This window comes from Palaemon carinicauda, chromosome 25, assembly GCF_036898095.1.
Source record: "Palaemon carinicauda isolate YSFRI2023 chromosome 25, ASM3689809v2, whole genome shotgun sequence".
Lineage (NCBI taxonomy): Eukaryota > Metazoa > Arthropoda > Malacostraca > Decapoda > Palaemonidae > Palaemon > Palaemon carinicauda.
The window spans coordinates 1,340,365-1,361,135 of NC_090749.1; the positions used below are offsets into that span (position 1 = coordinate 1,340,365).

The following is a 20,771-nucleotide window of genomic DNA, read 5'->3' on the forward strand; positions in this document are numbered from 1 at the left end:
TTTCGCAACATGGCCAGCCTGGCGAGTCTTCTGGAGCGTATTTCCAGAACACGGTCTTCACCCCGTAAACGCAGAGCATGGCACATGCAAGAGCAGGAAGAATCTTCAGGGAGGTCTGAGCAACATTCTTCTTTCCAGAACATGGGTTAGCCCTTCCTCGTCATTCCCTGGAAGGGTCTTGCCAAGGAGCTTTCCGTTCGAGATTTCTCGGTCGGGCAAGGGGTGACTGGTTTAGCCCTTCCTCTTCTCCATCTCGTGGAAGGGGCTTACCAGGTCCTTTCCCTCCTCGGTTGCGACCCGAGGTTTTGTACAAGGAAGCTCTAGGAAGATCATGGGTACTTTCCTCTTCTCGGGCTCAAGCACCTTGGCGTTTCGTCGCCAAGTTTCGAACTTGCGGGCAAGCTCGATGTTGGACCATCTAGACGCAGTGACCGAGGGCTTCCTCTCGGGTGTCTCATACGTGGATGTCGACAAGCTCAGACACTCTTCCATCCTTGGGAAGAGCTTGTTTATGCCTAAGGACAGAGACATGGACAGCGGTTGTGCGGAGGAAGTTGACTTCCGTTTTCACTCCTCCAAGGTGCTTTCTTCCAGACCCTGCAGGCCTCCAGCGCCTCTTCTTTCAGCCTCGTCGGCCTAAGTTATCGGACCGGCTACGGCAGCTAAGACAAGGTGTACTGTACAATAGCAGTCCCCTCCTGTCAGGGACAGGTAGCATGGGAGGCTCTCCCGGGGGCATAATCCTAGAGGGAGCGGCAGAGTTCACAAACTCTAGGATTGGCAACCCCCCCTTGCAGGTCTCACGCTGGGAGGATGCCTAAGGTTACTCATCCGGATAACAGCTTCCCGATGCCGATTCTTGCACGATCTCCGTGATCAGCCAAGGATATCACGCCTCGCTCTTACCATCTCTCCGTCTCTGTCAACGAATTCAGTGTCACTGAACCTCTATGCCATGGGGTCGGCAAGAGTTTTGCCCGTTTGGGCAGAATGATCCATGCCTTAGGAGAAGGTCCTCCATAGGGTCGTCGACGGCTTCACCCCCCGGCTTCTTCAGTCGATCCTTTCTCGTAGGAAAGCATCTGAGACGGGAATTCCGTCGTCGTCCTCTCAGCTCTGATCAAGTTTGTCGAACAAACTTCGTCCAGCGTGGAACAGCAGAATCGATCAGACTGGTAACGAGGGGGCAGGACTCCTTAGGCCCTGGATCGGAAGGACGGGTACTTCCAGTTTCCATTCCATCCATCTTCCAGAAAGCTCTTGGAATTCAGCCTAGACTACAGGTGTTCCTGCTTAAGATGCGGTGTGGCGATCCCGCCGCGGTATCGCAGGTTTTTCCCCAGAGAACTCTCCCTGCTTTCCTCATGGCCGCTCAGGAGCAGGCTTCCGCCTCCTTCGCCTTTTGGAGGTCTGGTCAACTCTGGTAGGCTCGGGTTCGACCTTCTTCAACGCCGGGACAAGCTTCCGGGTCCTTACCATGAGTGAGGGATCATGGTAATTTGCTAGGAGCCTTCTCTACTTCTGCCTCAACATCTGGAGTGTCTAGCCATGATATTGAGTCAACGGCCTTACCACGTTGGAAACACCGCTTCTTGTCCGATCAGCGAAGTTAAGCAACGTTGGGTCTGGTCAGTACTTGGATGGGTGACCGCCTGGGGACGCCAGATGCTGTTGCCTCCTTCTCTGAGCCTTCCCTTTGGTTGACTGTGGCAAGGCTGAGGAGAGTCGCAGTACCTGTTCTCAGTCAGGCAGAGCTTTCAGCCCTACCTTGGAACGTTTCCTGGGTCTCTTTTCCTCATTGACCCGTCTAAAGTCCTGAACAGTCGCCTCAGGATAAGTTCCCTGTGAGGCGGCCCAAGTTCCGGTGGTATCAAAGCAACGATTAACCGGACTTTCTGGCCCCTATGGGACCAGCGGAATGTTTAGACCTGCAATGGGTGTTGACCTATGGAACCTCTTGATGGGAGTGGATATTCTCGTCCTTTCCCCACATTTTGATGCTGTTCTCGGACTCGTCGAAGAAAAGGGGGGGGGGGCATGTTCCGGTTCAGGCCTATGGTCAGGACCTAAAGGATACCTCTCCATCATTCAGGCAGGCTTAGGGGCCGTAGTCTGGCCCCTCTACAGATCCTACAGTTCCTGCCGAGTCGCTCCGTGCGCGACGACTTCATGGTACTGGCGTATTCCAACCAGCAAGTGACGCATTTTCATTCCTTCGTATCTTGCAGTAGAGATACAGTACTGAGATGATCCGAGGTCCTCTCAATACCGCTATCGGCTCGCTCATTCCGGGCAGAGGAATGTTCTCTCCGACTATCTGAGCAGAGCCTCGCAGATAGAGGGTACCTGGGGGTCTTTGGCCTTTAGTAACCAGCAAGTCCTGGCCTGGGGGACCTGATCTCGACAGCCTGGAACTTCAAGCTTCCGCTGTTCTTCCCCCCAGTCTCAGACCCCAAGACTCTTTGGCAAGATGCTTTCCGGTGATGGTGGGACAACATCGACACCTGCGTCTTCCCACCATTGTTGTCTGTTGAGAATGAGTCTCAACAAGACCAGGTTGTCTGTCAACCTTTCGATGGCCCTGAGAGCTACAGGTGACTATACGCGGAACGGTTTCCGGACCCTCTGCTTCCCCTGATGGAACTCCCGGGAGAGCTTCTCCCATGGCACAGGCTACTCAAACAACCACACTACAACATCTTTCACGAGCCGTTGCATCGCTTCGGCTTCACGCCTGGAGACACTACGCCGCCTCCTCAAGAAGAGACAACCCGCCACAGTCGCGGAGTGGAGGTCGCGTCACCTGCGATAGTCATCCGCAGGGGTCTACCAGGCGAAGTGGAGAGTCTTCTGTGGTTGGTGTCGTGGGAGAGATACCTCTTCCCTTGAGGCCTCTTCTCCAGCAATAACGGAGTTATTGCTTTTCGGCGGGAGGAAATTCCTTTCTTCTCTCGGCAGTGAAGCCTGTAGCTCAGCCTTTCCCTGGCCTTCAGGCTGAAAGGAATAGACTTATTCCTTCCCGCTGGACCTTTCTTCGCTCATGCGAAGCTGCGAACGTCCCTGCCCCCAGTCGGAGTGAGACCTCCTCCATGGAACATGGTTTGGACTTTTTAGTCTTTTAAGAGATCTTCTCAAGAACCATTACGTCAGGCCTCTGATCGTATTCTGTCTTGGGGGACGGTGCTCCTGCTCACTCTGGCCTCGGCCAGTGTGTAAGCAATCTTCTTGGTCTCGTACAACTCTGCCCTTTCTAGAGAATAGGGGAAGGCAACATTCAGGTTCGCTCCTGAGTTGTTTGCTAGACTCAGAATCTTGGGGTCCCGGCCCTTCGGTCCAACTCCTTCAAGATTTCGAGTCACCATTCTGTATCAGATGACCCAAACCTTCTCCTTCTTGCCAGTAAAGGAATCGAGGGGTTATCTTTGAGAACAGCTGCAGTTTGTCCTCACGTGCAGCCGGTTTGGGAGCACAGGAAGGACACAGGGCTGAGTCACCAGTATACCTCTTCAGCTCGGACTCAAGGACATTCATCTCGACCTGTCTCCAGACCCTCCCCCGTCACGTCGCCCTACAGCACGATGTCGGATACATCGCAACGTCCCTCGCCTTCGAGAAGTACTACTCTGTGACGCAGGTGCTACAAGCTGGAGTCTGGAAGTGTCTAATGACCTTCGCAGCCCGCTTCCTGCAGGACGTGACCCACAGGAGTATCGATACGTTTCTATCGCTCTGTGGTGGCTACACAACAGCTGGTCTAACCTCAGGCTCCTTTTTGGACAGGTAGCAGAAGGTTGAGGGCATTGTTATCAGGTTTTAGTCTGCATGAACGAAAGAAGTATGTCTGGCCCTTACTTTTTTCTTCATCGTCCCCTCTACTGGGGAAGCAGCATCCTGGTCTCTGCATAGCTGACCTCAAACCTCTGCAGGTAAACCATGCTTCCTTGTGTTCCGAGTATTGAGTCAATACTGTCGAGTCCCCCATACCCTGACGAGGTGGTATTGGGAACGTCCTAACCCAGAGTTCCTTCTGGAACTCCAGGTCAACTTCCTAGGACGGGTCACACTTCTTCCTTCACACACAAGCTTATGTAGGCCACACGTTTCCTTGCAGTGCAAGGATCTTGTGAGGTGTAGGGACTCCTTTTCTCGAGTGCGACTCACTCGGATTTTGAGTCCCCGGGTAAAGCCAAAGCCAGTATGGCTGGGGACTTTCCACCCTTTCTAAGGGGTAAGTCACCCAATGTAAATAGCGTGGTTTGTATTTCGGTTACGGAACAAATGACAAATTCGGAGATAATTTATATTTTTCCTAACCATACAAACCTTAGCTATTTACACATATTTTCCCGCCAGCCCTGTCCCCCAAGACAAGTCCTACCTCTAAGTGAAGTGAAGCAGTTCACCGGTGTGTGAGGGGGGAGGGGTAGCTAGCTACCCCTCCCCTACCCCCCTGCTAACTAGCGCCGGGGTAATACACCCTCGTTAAATTCTAATGGCTCGCCATTTCAGCTACGCCGAAAGGTAAACCCAATGTAAATAGCTAAGGTTTGTATGGTTAGGAAAAATACAAATTATCTCCGAATTTGTCATTTTTGTTTGCCAGGACTTGTGGACTCTTAGAAAATGTTACTTCCCATCCCATTTTCTATGGAGTTGATCGTGCATTGTTCATCGTACTATAAATGTATACATCCATAATTAATTAAGCTAATGGTTTAATTGCTTTTGCTCCGTCGTATGCTCGCTTCACTTGCCATTAAACATTATCTCATTGCTCCTATGTTTTTGCAAGTGGAACTCGTTTTGCTACGCACGTTAGCCCCAGGGGCTAGAATTTTTGGCGTTAATTATCAATTATACAAACTTAGATTTGCTTACCCGGTGATTCATGGTTATGGGTTTAAACGGATTTACTAGTGATATTTTGTATTGAGATTTGCTAATTAGAATCATTTTGGGAAAATTGTGTCAATAAAAAATAACAGATTTTGACATAAGAAAAATCTATTTTTGGGTGAGATAGCCATGTCATCCTGATGGAAGTTCCTTAATGGCAGCTTTTACTTGGGATATTTCTGCGAGTGATATACCAGAGAAATTTTACCTTAGAGGTATCAACAGAGTTCTGACCTCTGGAGTGAATATCCCGGGAGATATCGTTTATAAATCAGGGACGTGTTAATAACAAGCCATGGCTATCCTTCCCCAAATAGAGTTAACCTTATCCTAAAGGATAAGGGTAGAGGGAAGGACATAGACAAGTGAGCCGTTACAACTCCCGATCTTAATGTGCTACAACTAACATGTGTCCTGTTGAACCATTCCAGGAGCAGCCATCGCATGACGCGAGGTCCCACGCTGAGAATTGGGAGGGGATGGAGAGTAACTCGCGGGCCATCAGGACGACATGGCTATTTCACCCAAAATATCAGTTTTTCCTATGTCAAAATCCATGTTTTGGACTCGAGCCATGTCATCCTGATGGAAGTGTACCAGAGAATTATTATTCTCAGTTGTGGGCAGGAGAGTTTTAACCCTTTACACCCCATAGACATAATCACACCTCCTGTTGCATTGGTAAGTATGGTACAGTACCAAGCTATGGAGCAAGCGATATGTTTGTAAAACGTAGAAGCAAAGGAAATCAACGTCACAGTCCCACTCACTGCGGAGAAGATCTTTGTCTCCAGAAGATGAAAAGACCGAAGTCTATAAAAGGAGGAGGGGTAAAAATTGAGGTTTACTAATTTTATTTTGTACAGTAGGTCCAATGAAAGGAAATGCAAAAAGGAACAGCAGTCTTTTATTGTTTCCAAACGATGCATAAATGTAACAGTAATCAATTGTAACATTATGTGCAGTACTGTAGATATATACAGAAAACCAGAGTTTTCCTACCCCAAAATTATGTAACAGAGTAATAAAATAGTAACACTCATGACATACATAGAAAAATATCACCTTGACTCCTTATAATATTAAATAGTACCTTGAAAAGAGGAAGATGAGTCCCCTTGCACAATGTAGACTGAGAAGTCCCAACCATACAGTCTATAAGAGTCCATATACAACAATTAAGAAGCTGGTTTAATCACACTACCAGCAGCCACCATGAAGTGTTTAATCTCTTCCAACTGATGTAGGTAATGTTTGAAGAACACTCTTGAAGATTTCCATCCTGTGTAAGCTTGTAAACCTGTTAAGGACATAAATCGGAAAAAATTTAAGGAAGAGAAAACTTTTCTAGGGTCATGACCCACTGGAATACTTTCCGGGTCAGCCCTTCTGATGAAGTAGGTGAGTTTGGACCTTAGTTGTTTCAGAGAAAGGTTAGATCCTGTCGATTCTACTTTAAAAAGTTGACCGCCTTTGAAGGCCCGGGTCTTGGATAGGTAGGCTTTAAGGCTCTCCTCGGGGCACGGAGAAGGGTCCTCCTATAGTGGAACAATTTTTCGGGGCCCCCAGCGTTTCGTGGGAAGTTCGTTTTTCGGCAAGAATGCTGGATCTGGATAAATGTTTACCTCTCCCGAATCCAAGAATTCAATGTGGCCATCATCCCTTGAAAGGGCCACAATCTCACCGACTCTAGCACCAGAAGCCATAGCAAGCAAAAAGATAGATTTTTTGAGTAAGATCCCTGAGAGAGACAGAGGAGCTATCTATCGAAGAGGCAAAGTGCAAGACTATTCAAGGACCAAGAAATAGCCTTGGGAAGAGCATTAGGTTTCAGTTTAGCACAAGCCTTTGGGATCTTATTGAATAGCACGCTATTAAGTTCAATATGAAAAGCATACGCGATCGGTCTAGTTAGTGCCGACTTACATGAGGCAATAGTTGTAGAGGTTAGACCTTGATCGTGTAGTGAAATGAAGAAAGAAATACAGAAGCCCATAGAAATAGAAGAGGGCAGATGACTTTTCATGAAGGCAACCCATTTTATTTCAGGAAGACAAATATTGTCGTTTTGTGGTGTTGGACTTGTGCTCTTCTATGAAGTCAATTCTTTCCCTTGCAACTCCGAATTTTCTTTGAGCCTCGAGGGTGAAAAAATCCTTAGCTGAAAGGTTTTCGTTATCCAAAAGGAAGAGAAGACAGTTGTCTGTTGAACAACCTGGGACATCACTGGAGATGGTATAGGGATCTGAAGGGGTTTGAGTTCCAGAACAAGAGGGTACCAATTGCTCTTGGGCCACTCGGGAGCCACCAGAGCTGCAGTTCCCTTGAAAGTCCGCAGTTTGTTCAGTACTTTCAGTATGAGGTTGAAAGGAGGAAAAAGGTAAATGAGACCACTGGTTCCAATCCAGAAACATCGCATCCGTTCTTGTCGCTTCCAGGTCCAAGTTTGGTGCTACATATCGGGGAAGGTTTTTGTAGAAGCTCGTCGCAAAGAGATTCATTTGTAGTCCTGGGACTTGCTCTAGAATGAAACCAAATGATTTAATGTCCAGAGACCATTCTGTTTCCTGAGGCTTGAATCTCGACAGGGTGTCCGCCGTCACATTGCGAACCTCTTCGAGGTGAACTGCTGAAAGATGCCATTTCCTCCTTTTTGCTAACGAGAGAATGGCTAGGATTACATGGTTGATCTGAGGAGATCTGGAGCCCTGTCTGTTGACACAGTGTATTATTGTGATGTTGTCGATGACCAATTTGATGTGTGATTTCGTCTTTGGACATAGTATCTTCAGAGTCAGAAACACTGCCATAGCCTCCTGAACATTGATGTGAAACTTATGGAATGCGATCGACCACTGACCCTGTACTTTCTTGGAAGAGGAGTTTCGTCCTCAACCTTGTTCCGAGGCGACCGTGTGAATAGTCTTGGAAGGAGGAGGGTATTGAAGAGGGACGTCGTTCGATAGACTCTTGGCAGTGGACCACGGCCTGAGCTGGTTCCGCAGTAAGGCCGGGGTTTTGTAGCAAAGATCTCTCCGAGCATTGGATGCCTTTCTTCTCCAGACTCTGTTGGCATCTTTAATCCTTGCTTTCAGTATTGGGTCTGTCACGGCAGCAAACTGTAATGACCCCAAGACCCTTTCTTGTTGTCGTCTGGTGAGTACTTTTGGATGAATTAGGCACCTGACCGAGTTTGCGATTTCCTCTCTCTTGCCTTGTGGTAGAGAGAGAGTGTGTAACTGTAGGTTCCAGTGAAGTCCTAGCCACTGGTATATCCGAGCGGGAGATAGCCTTGACCTTTCGAGGTTGATTTGGAAGCCCAGAGACTGTAGGAAGTTCATGACCTCTTGGGCTATTTGAAGACATTCCGACTTCATTGCAGCCTAGACTAACCAGTCGTCCAGGTACACCATCACCTGAAGGCCTCTGTTCTGAAGTTGTTGGACAATGGCTTCGACTAGTTTCGTGAAAATCCTAGGAGCTATACTGAGCCCGAAGGGCATAGCTTTCAATACGTAGGCGTTTCTTGCCAGTCTGAAACCAAGGTGGGGAAGAAGCGTCGACCTGTCGGGAGATTCCAATAGACGTCTGTAAGATCTGTGGAGACGGTGTAGGCCCTCTGGGGTAGTAGGGTCCGTATTTGTCAGCATATGGAACTTGTCGTTCAGAATGTATTTGTTTAGTGGGGACAAGTCCAGAATAGTTCAAAGAGTGCTCGAATCTTTCTTGGGCACGCAGAATAGCCGCCTTTGAAAGTTCATGGATTTTGTGCAACGGATAACTCCCTTCCGGAGAAGGTCTTGAATGTAATCCTCCAAAAAGGGGGTTGTGGATGAAAGAACCTCTTGAACTGGGTTGTTTCTGTCTCAATTTCCAGCCTAGCCCTTTTGAGACTATGCTGTGAGCCCAGGGATCGAACTCTCATTGATCCCTGAACAGGTGAAGTCGTCCCCCGAATGGAAGCTCCTCATTGTTGTTGCGAAGGACCTGCAACTTTAGATGTTCTGTCTCTACTTCCTTGTCCTCTAGTACGACCGCCTCTTTCAGACCTTCCCCTGTTACTGGAGCCCTTTGTATGAGGTCTGGCTGGGTGAAAGGTGGTGGTAGCTCTCTGGTACATTGGGTTGAAGGCTGGAGACTGTGAAACGTACTGCTGGGGGACGGTGTTCACAGTCTGAGGAATGGTGGCAACTGAGTCTGTCGCAGCAGGAAAGGATTTCCTTCCTTTGAAGTGACTTCTGAGCTTCTTGCCCTTGGGTTGAGGTCCTTCTTTGGGGGTAAATTTTTGTTTAGAGGAAAAACCCCATTTGTCAATAAGGCTTTTATTCTCCTGAGCCGCTTTGTCCATGACTTCTTTAACCATCTTCTCAGGGAAGAGATCCTTCCCCAAGATGTAGGAGTCGATCAGTTTTCTGGGTTCATGTCTGATCGTAGCAGTAGCTAGGAGGTGTTCTCTACATGCTCTCCTGGCTAGGACGAAAGCATGGAGATCTCTATGAAACATGATTAGGTGAGTTCTAGCTTAACTCCCTAACCAAACGGGATTGAGCCTTGCCGTAATCCAGAATGATTGTTTCCTTAGGGATCGTATCACCCCTAATGAGTTAAGCCTTACGTAACAGTAAGGATAGCTATCGATTGTTGGAAAGAATTTCAAGTCCGAAACTGGCTTGGAACCCAAACCATCCCCTATATGAAGGAAGCCTCTGATTAAGGCCATATTCTCAGTATAGTGCCAAGGCTTATTAACTTAACTGTGCATTCTGGTAGCCTCGAAGTTGGGGGAGCCTTAGAAGCAGGTGCCTGTTGTAACGCTTCTATCCTTGCTGGTAGATCTGCTTTAGAACGTTTATATTTTGCGATTAGGTTTATTAGGTTTCCATGAAAGCTTTCATGGATGCCACTAGTTCTAAATTACTGGGTAGCAAAGGTTTGTCTAATATCGGAACCGGGGTGGAGGAGGAAGCTGGGGCTTGGGTAGAAAGTAAAGAGGTATTGAGAGCTGCACTCACCTGATGTACATCCAATGATTCTTCCAAGGCTTCTGTGGTCAGCAGGATCCTCTCCTTCTCTGATGAAACAGAAGAAGTAATAGACATGTCGTCCATGTCCAGGCTCATGACTTGCAGAGTGTGTTGGACTTCATCATCTGCATGATCTGCTGATACCGGCGAGAGTTTGACCGTCGGTAACTGTGAAGCAAGAACGTCTCTAAATTTTATCGAGGTAGTTATTAGTTGCTGGTGGATGGAGCAACCTTCACTTTGACTTTGTCCGCAGTTCAATACTGTACACGTTTGTTCCCATGCGACTGCGACAGACAATCCTCGTCCTTTAATTAGGGAGATTTCTTCAGTGAGCAGGAATCGGTCTTTGAAAAGGGATAATGAGCATTTATCCAACAGGTAATGGAGTGGGGCAAAGCCCCCCTCCCCAACAGTTGGTTCTCTGTTTAAATTTCCTTTGACTGCTGTGCTGTTGGCACGTATGTGATTAGCGCTCTTCAAGCTGTTGATTCTTTGCTTAAGTCTTTTTCTTCTGCTTGTGTGGTTGTTGATGATGGAATGGAAACAGAAAATTCATATCCAGTGGGGGAAGGGTGGGTGCTGCAATCGGTTCTTGGCAAAGACGGATATAGATCCGCATTCCCTCTGTGCTTCACATTTGGGCATGTCTGTACGTAGGCATCCTCTTGTAACCGAGTGTCGATTGTGGCAGGTGTATGCTCAGAGGAAGAAGCATGCCAGAGATGTTTATGGGGGTCCGACTGGGCAATACCCAAGAAGACACCAGCGAAGGTTGCCATCGCTGTGCCCTCCAAAGGGAATGTCTGCTGCAGCTCTTGCAATTACGCCCCTTGATCAGTCCCTGGGGAATATGCCGTAATGGTCAGGAGAACGCAAATAGATATTGGCATCTTTTCAAGGTTTCGGCGCTGTGGTGTGATCCGTGAATGTTATGTTGTGACAAATTTGACCTAAGGAAGGCCTGGACTTGGTTAGGTCTTTCAGATAGGCCCTTTATACCTGCTTTGAGGGAGTTGGTTGCCAAGATACTCGTACTGTTTCTTTTCATGTGTGGGAGACAGTGTGATACAGAGAAAGTTCAATTTGGGAAAAGGAGATGAGATAGCACATACAGAGATTGTACTCTTCTTGAATAGACGTATCTGTATGTGGAACAGATGCTCACACATTTGCTACCTGTCTTCAATTTCTTATGAGAACGAGCTGTGGCGGGATGTTGCAAGGACAACCCCCACACCCTTGAATCACACTCACTGGCAATGGTCTCCTCAACACATACTTTCCCCTTACGTTATCTAAAACTGGACTCTTAGACAAAAGGACACAAAAAACAAAACATAACCTTAAAACTATATATTTCTTACAAACTATAATAAATCCAACCAAAATCAACAGCACCAAAAACTTTACACTAAATATACTATAAATACCATTCAAATAAACGCAAAAAATCCTAACAAACTTAACTTATACCACACACCAACACCAAAAATAAATATATATATATATATGAATTTCTTGTATAAATATTATGGGACACCAACACGGTCGCCACACACAAGCCGGACTGTCTTTACGGCACACAACTCTGTGTTTAACAGTTCATTGGGTGGCAATTCGCCACAACTACTTCCCTGATTGGGGTCGTGGTTATCATTAGCACCACCATCATCATCATCATCATCAACAGCAATCTGGATTGGATTCAGTCCAGGTCATCAACAATTGTACAAATCAGAGTAGTCGTATCAAATTCCTTATTACAAGCCAATTCGTCAACAATCAATAAATCCACTTTCAAAAATCGCTCTCCAAAGGAGGAATCACGGCCTGCCAAAATAAAAAAGAAAACCACTTACGAACACTCCTAACTAACTTAACTATCGCACTATAATCAAAGATAAATGATAAACTGTTCCTATCATTCACAATCACGACAATCTCTCTCTCTCTCTCTCTCTCTCTCTCTCTCTCTCTCTCTCTCTGGATTTGGCAAAAGAAAATAAACAAAAAAAATAAAACAAAAATTAATCCTCCACAGAGCAAGCAGACTGCCGATATAAATGAATGGCTCCGCCCATCTTTCCTCTTGCTGGAGAATTCTGATCTCTCTCTCTCTCTCTCTCTCTCTCTCTCTCTCTCTCTCTCTCTCTCTCTCTCTAATACAAGAAGCAGTGCATACCAAGTCCCATCCCTCATTGAGAAGTAGTATTGGCAGTAATTAATATTTTCATAATACAAACTTGGGTTTTATAAGTTACACTTCCCAACTCAACCACCCTGAAAGTCCTAGGTTAAAGGCAGAATGAGGATTATTATACCTGGCAAGTGGGCAGGGCCTACCATCTCCCCCTTCCCAGTAACTATGATAACCCAATTGAAAGTTTAACAGCCATTCAAGGTATGCTCTAATCATGTTCCTTTCAAGATATGCTGAAATCATGCTCATATTAAAGGACTCTGGTTTGTATGATTAGAAAAATTACTACTTTTAAGATGTGCGATATTTTCCAGTAAGAGACAACCCCATAAAACTTTAGTTGATCATTGCAAGAATCTGTTGCAAAATATTGTTTAGCAGTAAGTCATTTCTATTGAGTGACCAGTCAGTTGTCATTGTAGTAGAAGCTTTTAGTTTCAAATCCAATTGAACAAGTCTTTAACATCAATGTAATATTTATGATTCATTGTATACAATCTGTAATGATTTGTTTCTCTTCTAGGTAATGAATGGAAGCTGTCATCATGAAATGAGTGATATGACTTTTTGATCATAAAAAGATACCCAAAAGGAACAGAACGTATCCCAAGATATCCCTGAGACTTACTTAGAAATCCCACAGGGCAAATACCGTGAGTAGCATTGGAAGTGTGTGTAGGTGACTGATAGATTAATGATTAGCTTATGTTTCAAGAAATTTGAGGAGATCAATACTGCCTTCATACAATGTAAAAACCAAAGTCTTACATAACATTATACTTTTGATTTCAATTGGGCAACTTAACATGTACCAAAGGAAGAGGATATCTTTTTGTTCCGTAACTGGAATTCAAACCTACCCTATTTATATGGGTATTACTTTCGGCAGAGCTGAAAGGACAAGCCATTAGAAAATCTAGCGAGGGTTAACCACCCATCCCGCTAGTTAACTGGGAAAGGGGGGTAGTAGCTACCCATCTCACTCACACTCCTGTGATTATACTTCACTTTGCATTTGGCTCGGACGATGAATGGTTGTTACCCCTCCTCATCCGATCTTTTGGACTGCCATTAATCTTTTGGTGCTTTTTCTTTCAGATTGTGCTTGTGTTCGTCCGTGTTAGTGCCTTTCCCTGTCGGTCATGCGAACCTGCCCTGGTCCCAGGGGGCATTCCTGCTGTACCTTCACTTCATCCAAAGATACCGATCCTCACTGTCTGTGCCCGACTTGTCGGGGGTAGGGCTGTATGGAGGATAGTAAGTTGATTGAGTGTTGCGAGTGGTCTTCCTCCCAGTGGGAAAAGGGGCAACGGTGAAAGAAAAAGTCCAAAACGGATTCTTCTCTTTCTAAGAGCTTTTCGAAGCAGAAAGAACCCAAAGCTTCTTATTCCACTCCCCGACTTTCTTCCAAAGATTCTACACGAGCGGTTTCCTCTGGGAATTGCCTGAGTAGTAATGTAGACCCTTTTACACCTGGTCAACCCTGGTCCTCGAGAGATGGTGTCACTTCCCCTAGCGAGGCGGCTCCGCCTTTCCACCCGGTAGAGACCTTGCCTCTTTCTCCCTTATCTCAGGTGTGGCCGTCCCTGGATTTGCCCAGTCCGCCTTCCAAGGAGGCGTTGCTGGGCCTTCTTTAGCGAGGTCCAGGATTGCAGCATTCTTTCGTGTCTGAGGTGGATCCGTTGTCTCTGGTTGAGATGGTCATTTCTGAGGCTTCGTTCGTTGCCCTGCCTGCGGACTCCGCTCTTGCCTCTTTTCTGCTCTATCAGCTGCCCCCTCGGAAACTTCCATTGTTTCCCACGAAGACCATCCACCTGCCCTAGCAAGACAAACTTCCACAGTGTCGTCCCCCTTGAAAAAGAAAAGAGGAGTCCAGGACGAAAAACTTTTGACCAGGGTCAAAATGACCCCTACCAGACCTTCCAAGAAGTCCAGACCTGCTGATTCATCCCCTACTCAGCCATCTATGTCTCGCTTATCACCTCCATCAGAGACTCCGGTTCGGGTAGAGTCCTTGTCAATTCTCTTCGGAACCAGCGGAGGAATCCAGCCTTCCCCCATCGTACGGCCAGCAGAACGTCCTTCCCATGAAGCCTTCAGTTCTGGAAACTTTCTTCTCTCCTAGGAGGGAACAGACGGATTCAAAGACGGTTCCAAAATCCTCATTGAGGATTCCTAGACCTGCGGAGGGTGTTAGGACATCCAATTATCACAATGATCACGACCCACCTCAGGATTCAGTCTCGGGGGTGGATGACGACCTTCCCGTTAGTCCTAATAAGATGGATCAGAGAGAGTCGGAACACGCCTTCTGGCAGGTCACTCAACGTATTGGCAGATCCAGCGTTGCCGCCGCAAGAGGCAAAGACATGGTCCTCGACTGTCTTTGGCACTCGGAAACCCTAAAAGTCCAGTGTGGCTTTGCCCTGGTCTCAGGGGCTGAAGGGTAAACTTTAGGGCTACAGTAATATCATTCTGTGGCGCAGGATGTTTCCATCGTCAGGTTCCCCATGTCGAGGTCATGAGGCTCAAGAATTCCTTGGTGGGGGGTTCCTTTTTGTTTAAGCTGGGAAATGTGGAGCAGGCAGCAGAGAGATGGACAAAGTCACAGCAGGACTCGGTCCTCTATATGGCACTAACATCCAGGACCTATAAACCACCAGCTCCCTCTCAGACCAGCCAGCCAAAACCTTCTTCAAATAGGAAAACGAACAAAGAAAAGGTGTCTTAAGAAGCCCTTTTCTGCCAAGGAGGGGAAAGGTAAACACTCCTCACAAAGAGGGAAGTATCCTAAGGGAAGGGGTTGCGGCCGTCACCGCTAGGATAGGCGATCCCCCCGCTTATCCACCAGTAGGGTGATGCCTTCAGCACCTTTGGACAACGTGGATGCAGCACAAGGTCGAACCCTGGATGGTCTCTGTGATCCAGACAGGGTATCGTGTCCTATTCCCGACATCTCGCTCTCCACTGATCAAGAGTCCAGCATCGATAAGCTCCTTTGCGATGGGATCTGCAAAGGAGCAGGCCCTTTGGGTTGAAGTCCAGACCATGTTGGAGAAGGGCGCTCTCCAGGAGGTTCTCAACGACTCCCCCAGGCTTCTTCAGTCGACTCTTTCTTGTGAAAAAGGCATCTGGAGGCTGGAGACCAGTCATCGACCTCTCGGCTCTAAACAAGTGAGTCAAATAGGCTTCGTTCAGAATGGAGACTGCAGACACGGTCAGACAAGCGGTTAGACCACAGGACTTCATGTGCACACTGGACCTAAAGGACGTGTACTTCCAGATCCCAATCCAACAGTCTTCAAGGGAGTACCTCAGATTCAGTCTAGACAACAAGAAGTACCAGTTCAAGGTGCTGTGCTTCGGCCTTTCCACAGCACCTCAGGTCTTCACGAGAGTGCTTGCCCTAGTGTCATCTTTTGCTCACAGGATTGGCATCCATCTTCTCCGTTATTTGGATGACTGGCTGATTATAACAGACTCGGTGGCAACCCTTCCTCATTGCCGAGTCAAGCTTCCGAGGCTTTGCCAAGATCTGGGGATCATGGTAAACTTCAAGAAGTTTGCCAAGATCTGGGGATCATGGTAAACTTCAAGAAGTCACCCCTGCTTCCCTCTCAACAACTGGTATATCTAGGAATGATAATAGATACCTTTCTATCAGATGACAGGGTAGTGAGGCTGAGGAAGGTTGCGAGAATTTTTCTCAGATGAGAAGAGCTCCCAGCCCAGAGGTGGTTATGTCTCCTCGGGCACCTATCATCTCTCGTCCATCTAGTTCCCAACGGCCTTCAGGATTTGGTCTCTCCAGTGGCAGCTGAAGTCCACCTGGAATCAAGCCTCAGATTCCCCAGACATCTTGATTCCACTGGGATCAGAAGAACGGACAGACCTCAAGTAGTGGTGGCAGATAAGAATCTGCTAAAAGATGTCGACCTTCTCGTCCTCCCCCCAGATTTGTTGCTCTTCACAGATGCATCAAAAGAAGGGTGGGGGCCCCACATGCTGTACCACATGACCTGAGGCCTTTGGTCAGAGTTCAAAAACTACCAACACATCAACCTCTTGGAGATGAGGGCCACCTTCCTGGCCCTTCAACAGTTCCATCAATTCCTGGCGGGCCAATCAGTGGTAGTGATGCGCGACAATAACACTGTAGTGGCTTATATCAGCAAGCAAGGAGGTACTTTTTGACAGCCCCTATCCCATCTAGCATTAGAAATATTGAGATGGGCAAAAGTCCGTTCGGTAACACTATCAGCTTGCTTCATTCCCTGCAAAAGGAATGTGCTCGTGGACAACCTGAGCAGAGTGACTCTGATAGTGGGTTCCAAATGGTCTTTGGATCATCTAGTAGCCAACAAAGTCCTGACTTTATGTGGTTCTTCGACTGTGGATCTGTTCAACATGGCCCTGAACTTCAGGCTCCCGCTGTATTGTTCCCCAGTTCCAGACCCCAAGGCTCTCTGGCAAGATGCATTCCAGCTGAGGTGGGACAACATCGACGTTTACTCATTTCTCCCGTTCTGCCTGATGAGAAAGGTACTCAACAAGACCAGAACATTGGTCAATCTCTCAATGACCCTTATAACTATGCTCTGGCATCATGCAGAATGATTCCCAGACCTTCCGCAACTCCTCACAGAGCTTCTGATAGAACTCCTTCCACGACACGATCTACTCAGAAAACCACACGCCAATATATTTCACAAAGCAGTAGCTTCGTTTTCACTTCATGCCTTGAGACTATCCAGTATTTCCTCTCCTAGAGAGGCTTTTTGCAACAAGGTGCAAAAAGAATGTCTGGGCACCTGCGAAAGTCATCAGCAGTAGTCTACCACGCGAAGTGGAATGTCTTCTGTGGTTGGTGTCGTGAAAGGGATATCTTTCCACTCGATCCCACTATTCCAGCAATAGCGGAGTTCTTCCTATATCTGCGAGAGGAAATGCTCCTTTCAGTCTAGTCAGTGAAAGGCTATCGGTCAGCCTTGAGTCTTGCCTTTAGACTAAACGGAGTAGACATTTCATCTTCGTTGGAACTTTCACTCCTAACACAAAGTTATGAACTTACCTGTCCTCAGTCGCAGGTGACACCTCCTCCTTGGAAAGTGGTTCGGGTGCTTCGGTCCATTAAGGGACCACCCTATGGACCCTTATGCCAGGCAATAGATCGCCACCTGACTTGGAAGACAGTGTTCCTGCTCACGTTGGCCTTGGCAAAGAGAGTCAGCGAACTTCATGGTCTCTTGTACTACATCGTCCATTCAAGGGGATTGGGAGAAGTAAGCTTCAGCTTCGTTCTGGAGTTCATATCCTAGACTCAGAATCCAGGAGTAGTGGATCCTAGATTCGACTCCTATATTTCAAGTCTTCGTTCTGTAACTGACGACCCAGATCATATGTTACTATGCCCAATAAGGTGTTTGAGGCGCTACATTAAAAGAACAGCAGCAGCTCATCCTCGTGTGCCTTCGCTTTTCATCAGCACTGGGAGGACGAAGAGGAGGGTCACTAAAAACACGATTTCAGCATGGATTCGCAAGGTCATTAACCTAGTTCTGAATCCAAACACTCCTCCTTCGCGACGGCCCAGAGCTCATGACGTCAGGGTCATCGCTACATCTCTGGCCTTCAAACGTAAGAACTCTGTGACGCAGGTTCTGCAAGCGGGTGTATGGAAACAACAAACGACGTTTACCGCCCATTACCTGCAAGATGTGACCCACAGGAGACTCGATGCGTTCTCTATTGGTCCTGTGGCGGCTGCACAACAGCTGGTTTAGTACCTCAAGCTCCTTATTGGGCAAGTAGCAGAGGGTTGAGGGCATAGGGTAACTGGGTTTCAGTCTGAATGAATGTAAAGGAATGACTGGCCCTTTTCTTTTCTTCATCCTCCCCTCTCTTGGGGAAATCAGCATCTAGGATTCTCTGCATAGCTGACCTCAAACCACTGCAGGTAGACCATTGCTCCCTTGTGTATCCTAGCATTGTGTCAATACTATTGCATCCCCATACCCTGGCGAGGTGGTATGGGGAATGTCGCGGTCTTTCCAGATGAATATGTACCTTGACAGTCACAATGCTATTATCTCCACACACACACAAACACAGCTTGCGTAGGCCGCAGACCTTGCATAGTAATGTTACCGAGGTGTTAGGGTTTCCTTCTTTTTGTGTCTCACACACATAAAAGAGGAATCCTCAGGCAAAGCCAAAAAGCCAGAATGGTAGGGACCTCAACCTTACTAAGGGGTGAGTCATACCCATATAATTAGTGTAGGTTTGTGTTCCAGTTACGGAACAGATAACAAATTTGGAAATAATTTGTATTTTTCCTAACGATACAAACCTTTAGCTATTTATTAAAACTTGCCTGCCAAACCCAGCCCCCTTGAAGTCTTACCAGTAAGAAAAGTGAAGTATAGTCACTAGCGGGATGGTTGGTTAACCCTTGCTAATTTTCTAATGGCTCGTCCTTTCAGCTCTGCCGAAAGTAATGTCCATATAAATAGTTAAAGGTTAGTATTGTTAGGAAAAATATAGATTATTTCCAAATTTATTATGTTTATGTGGAGGAGAAGGGATTTGCCTCAAGCTGGTTTAAGAAATCTGTTTGTTCTTACACAAATACAAACCATTCGCTTTTTATTATGGATACAGTGCATTTGTTCCAGCACCTAAAACAAACCATTTCTCTCTTTATAGTGGATATTATTTCAGCGAAAGCTGTAAACTTGCCAAAAGACTTTTTATTGAGGTATAACTACCCTCTGCGAACAAGCGGGGGCGGGGGCGGGGTAGACCAGCTACCCTGCTCACCCAGTGAGATCCTTCATTTTTGTTTTTGGCTCACTTTCCCATTAACTCTTATTTGTTCCGTAACCGAAATACAAACCACGCTATTTACAAAGGGTTATTACTTTTAGCGTAGCTGAAATGGCGAGCCATTAGAATTTAACGAGGGTGTATTACCCCCGCGCTAGTTAGCGGGGGGGTAGGGGAGTGGTAGCTAGCTACCCCTCCTCCCCCTCACACACAGGTGAATACTCACTTTCACTTTTGGCTCGGACTGTGACAGACGTCTCTGTCTTGGTCCTCGCTTGGCAGCCATTGTCTGTTTTGTCTTTACTTAATCGCTTACTTTTCTTTTACTCAATATATATGTAAACATGTTTTCATGTTTGTATATATATTTGAGTATAGAAATAAGTAAGTTTCCTTTTCAGATGTGTGTGTGTAGTGTACGATATCTACGTGGAGGCCTCGGCAGTTAGGCCACCACGGCCTAATTTTATGGGTTGCGATCGAGTTTGACTTCGGTCTTTCTCTCTCTCTCTCTCTTGAGGTCGTTCACCCTTTTACTATGTTTTACTACGCCCTTGTAGCTTCCTTCCCGTGTGGGTGGGGTTGCTACGCCGTACATTTTGTCTCAATTAGTTTATGAATCTAATTGTAGTTGTTAATTTTTCAGCTTGTAGAACGATTCCTTTCGGGGTTTTCGTTTTTTCTTTAGTGTTCATTCATTTTTAAATTACATAATTACATAGTTACATAATTATAATTGTTATAATTCTGTTTTGGTTACAGCTCTCCTTCCGCGAGTGTAAGTGGTTGTGAGGGCACGTGCCTGTTGTGTAATTCTTGTTCCTTTTCCTCGGGATTCCTCTTCGGAGCCTTCCCGGGGGAATGAATGTGTACTAATATTATTTGTTTTATTTTTTTACAGTTACCGATCTAGTTCGTTTCTGTAATATAGCAACGGTGTGAGCTGTCTGGTTGAGTCCTGGGGATTCGGCTGTTGCTGCCTCCCCCCTTGTATTGTCGTCAGGGGCGTGTCTCCTTCTACTGGTAGTACTCCCGTGTCGACGGACAGCTCTCCAGTTCATTTTAGAACAGTCAGGAGGCTTGCCTCCTTGGGCGGATAACTTTCCTTCCGAGGGAAGTTTTTTCCTGTCCAGGCTTGAGCTTTTCCTCTTTTGGGGGGTTCTTCTCTTGCCTTTTTTTCGTGCGACTATGCTCTTGGTGCTGAGCGGTCGCACCTGCAGTTTCGCTCAAGGGGCTGGGCAACTGCAGGAGCTCCTCTTCGGAGGATTGCCCCTTTTAGGTCACTGGCTGACCAGTCTCTTCCACGAAGTGTTTCTCTTTCGTTCGCGAGAGAGTACACTCATAGAGACTCCTCTTCGGAGGTTTCTTCTGTTGCTGTTGCTGTTGGCCTCCCTCGCCGTAAGGCCCTCCGTCCGCCTCGTCGTAAGGGCCTCTCATCTCCCTGTAAGGGTGCTTGAGGCGCCTTTTTGAATCTCCGTTTGCAGCCTACAACTTCTTTTTCTCGATCTTCCGTCTTGGTGCAGATGGACAGCAGTCTAATCTCGTCTTCCGACGGGCAACGGTCTTCCCGACGGACAACGGTCTTCCCGACGGACAGCGGTATTCCGACGGACATCAGTCTCCCGGCGGACAACGATCCCTTCGGGGCAAAGGGTTGCCCCCACGGGGGTTCTTCCCTTGCGTGTCAGGGTTTCCCTGCGCGACCTTCTGTTCGTCAGCGCTTTCAAGATGATCTTCCCTGCGGTTCCTGTTACGTGCCCTGTGCGCCCACGTTCGCCCTCGCGATCTAGAACTTCGGTTCAGGTCGGGGTCAAGGACTCTTC

General features: G+C 47.1%; 2 protein-coding genes and 1 non-coding gene across 7 annotated transcripts in view; all 3 read left to right on the forward strand.

The window, feature by feature from the left end:
- Positions 1-20,771, forward strand: part of LOC137618635 (zinc finger protein 107-like) — a 599,534-nt gene that overhangs the window by 537,299 nt on the left and 41,464 nt on the right. The gene's annotated exons all lie outside the window — the stretch shown is intronic.
- Positions 1-20,771, forward strand: part of LOC137618632 (zinc finger protein 271-like) — a 163,872-nt gene that overhangs the window by 22,063 nt on the left and 121,038 nt on the right. For 4 of the 5 annotated variants that reach the window (XM_068348751.1, XM_068348750.1, XM_068348752.1 and 1 more), the window contains exon 2: positions 12,647-12,776. The exons of the other annotated variant lie outside the window; for it this stretch is intronic. The gene's annotated coding sequence lies outside the window, so the exon portion shown is untranslated. The remainder of the gene's footprint in view (positions 1-12,646; positions 12,777-20,771) is intronic. 5 annotated transcript variants of the gene reach the window in all.
- Positions 1,559-1,677, forward strand: LOC137619358 (5S ribosomal RNA). The gene has a single exon (XR_011039904.1). It is a non-coding gene; the product is annotated as a 5S ribosomal RNA (ribosomal RNA).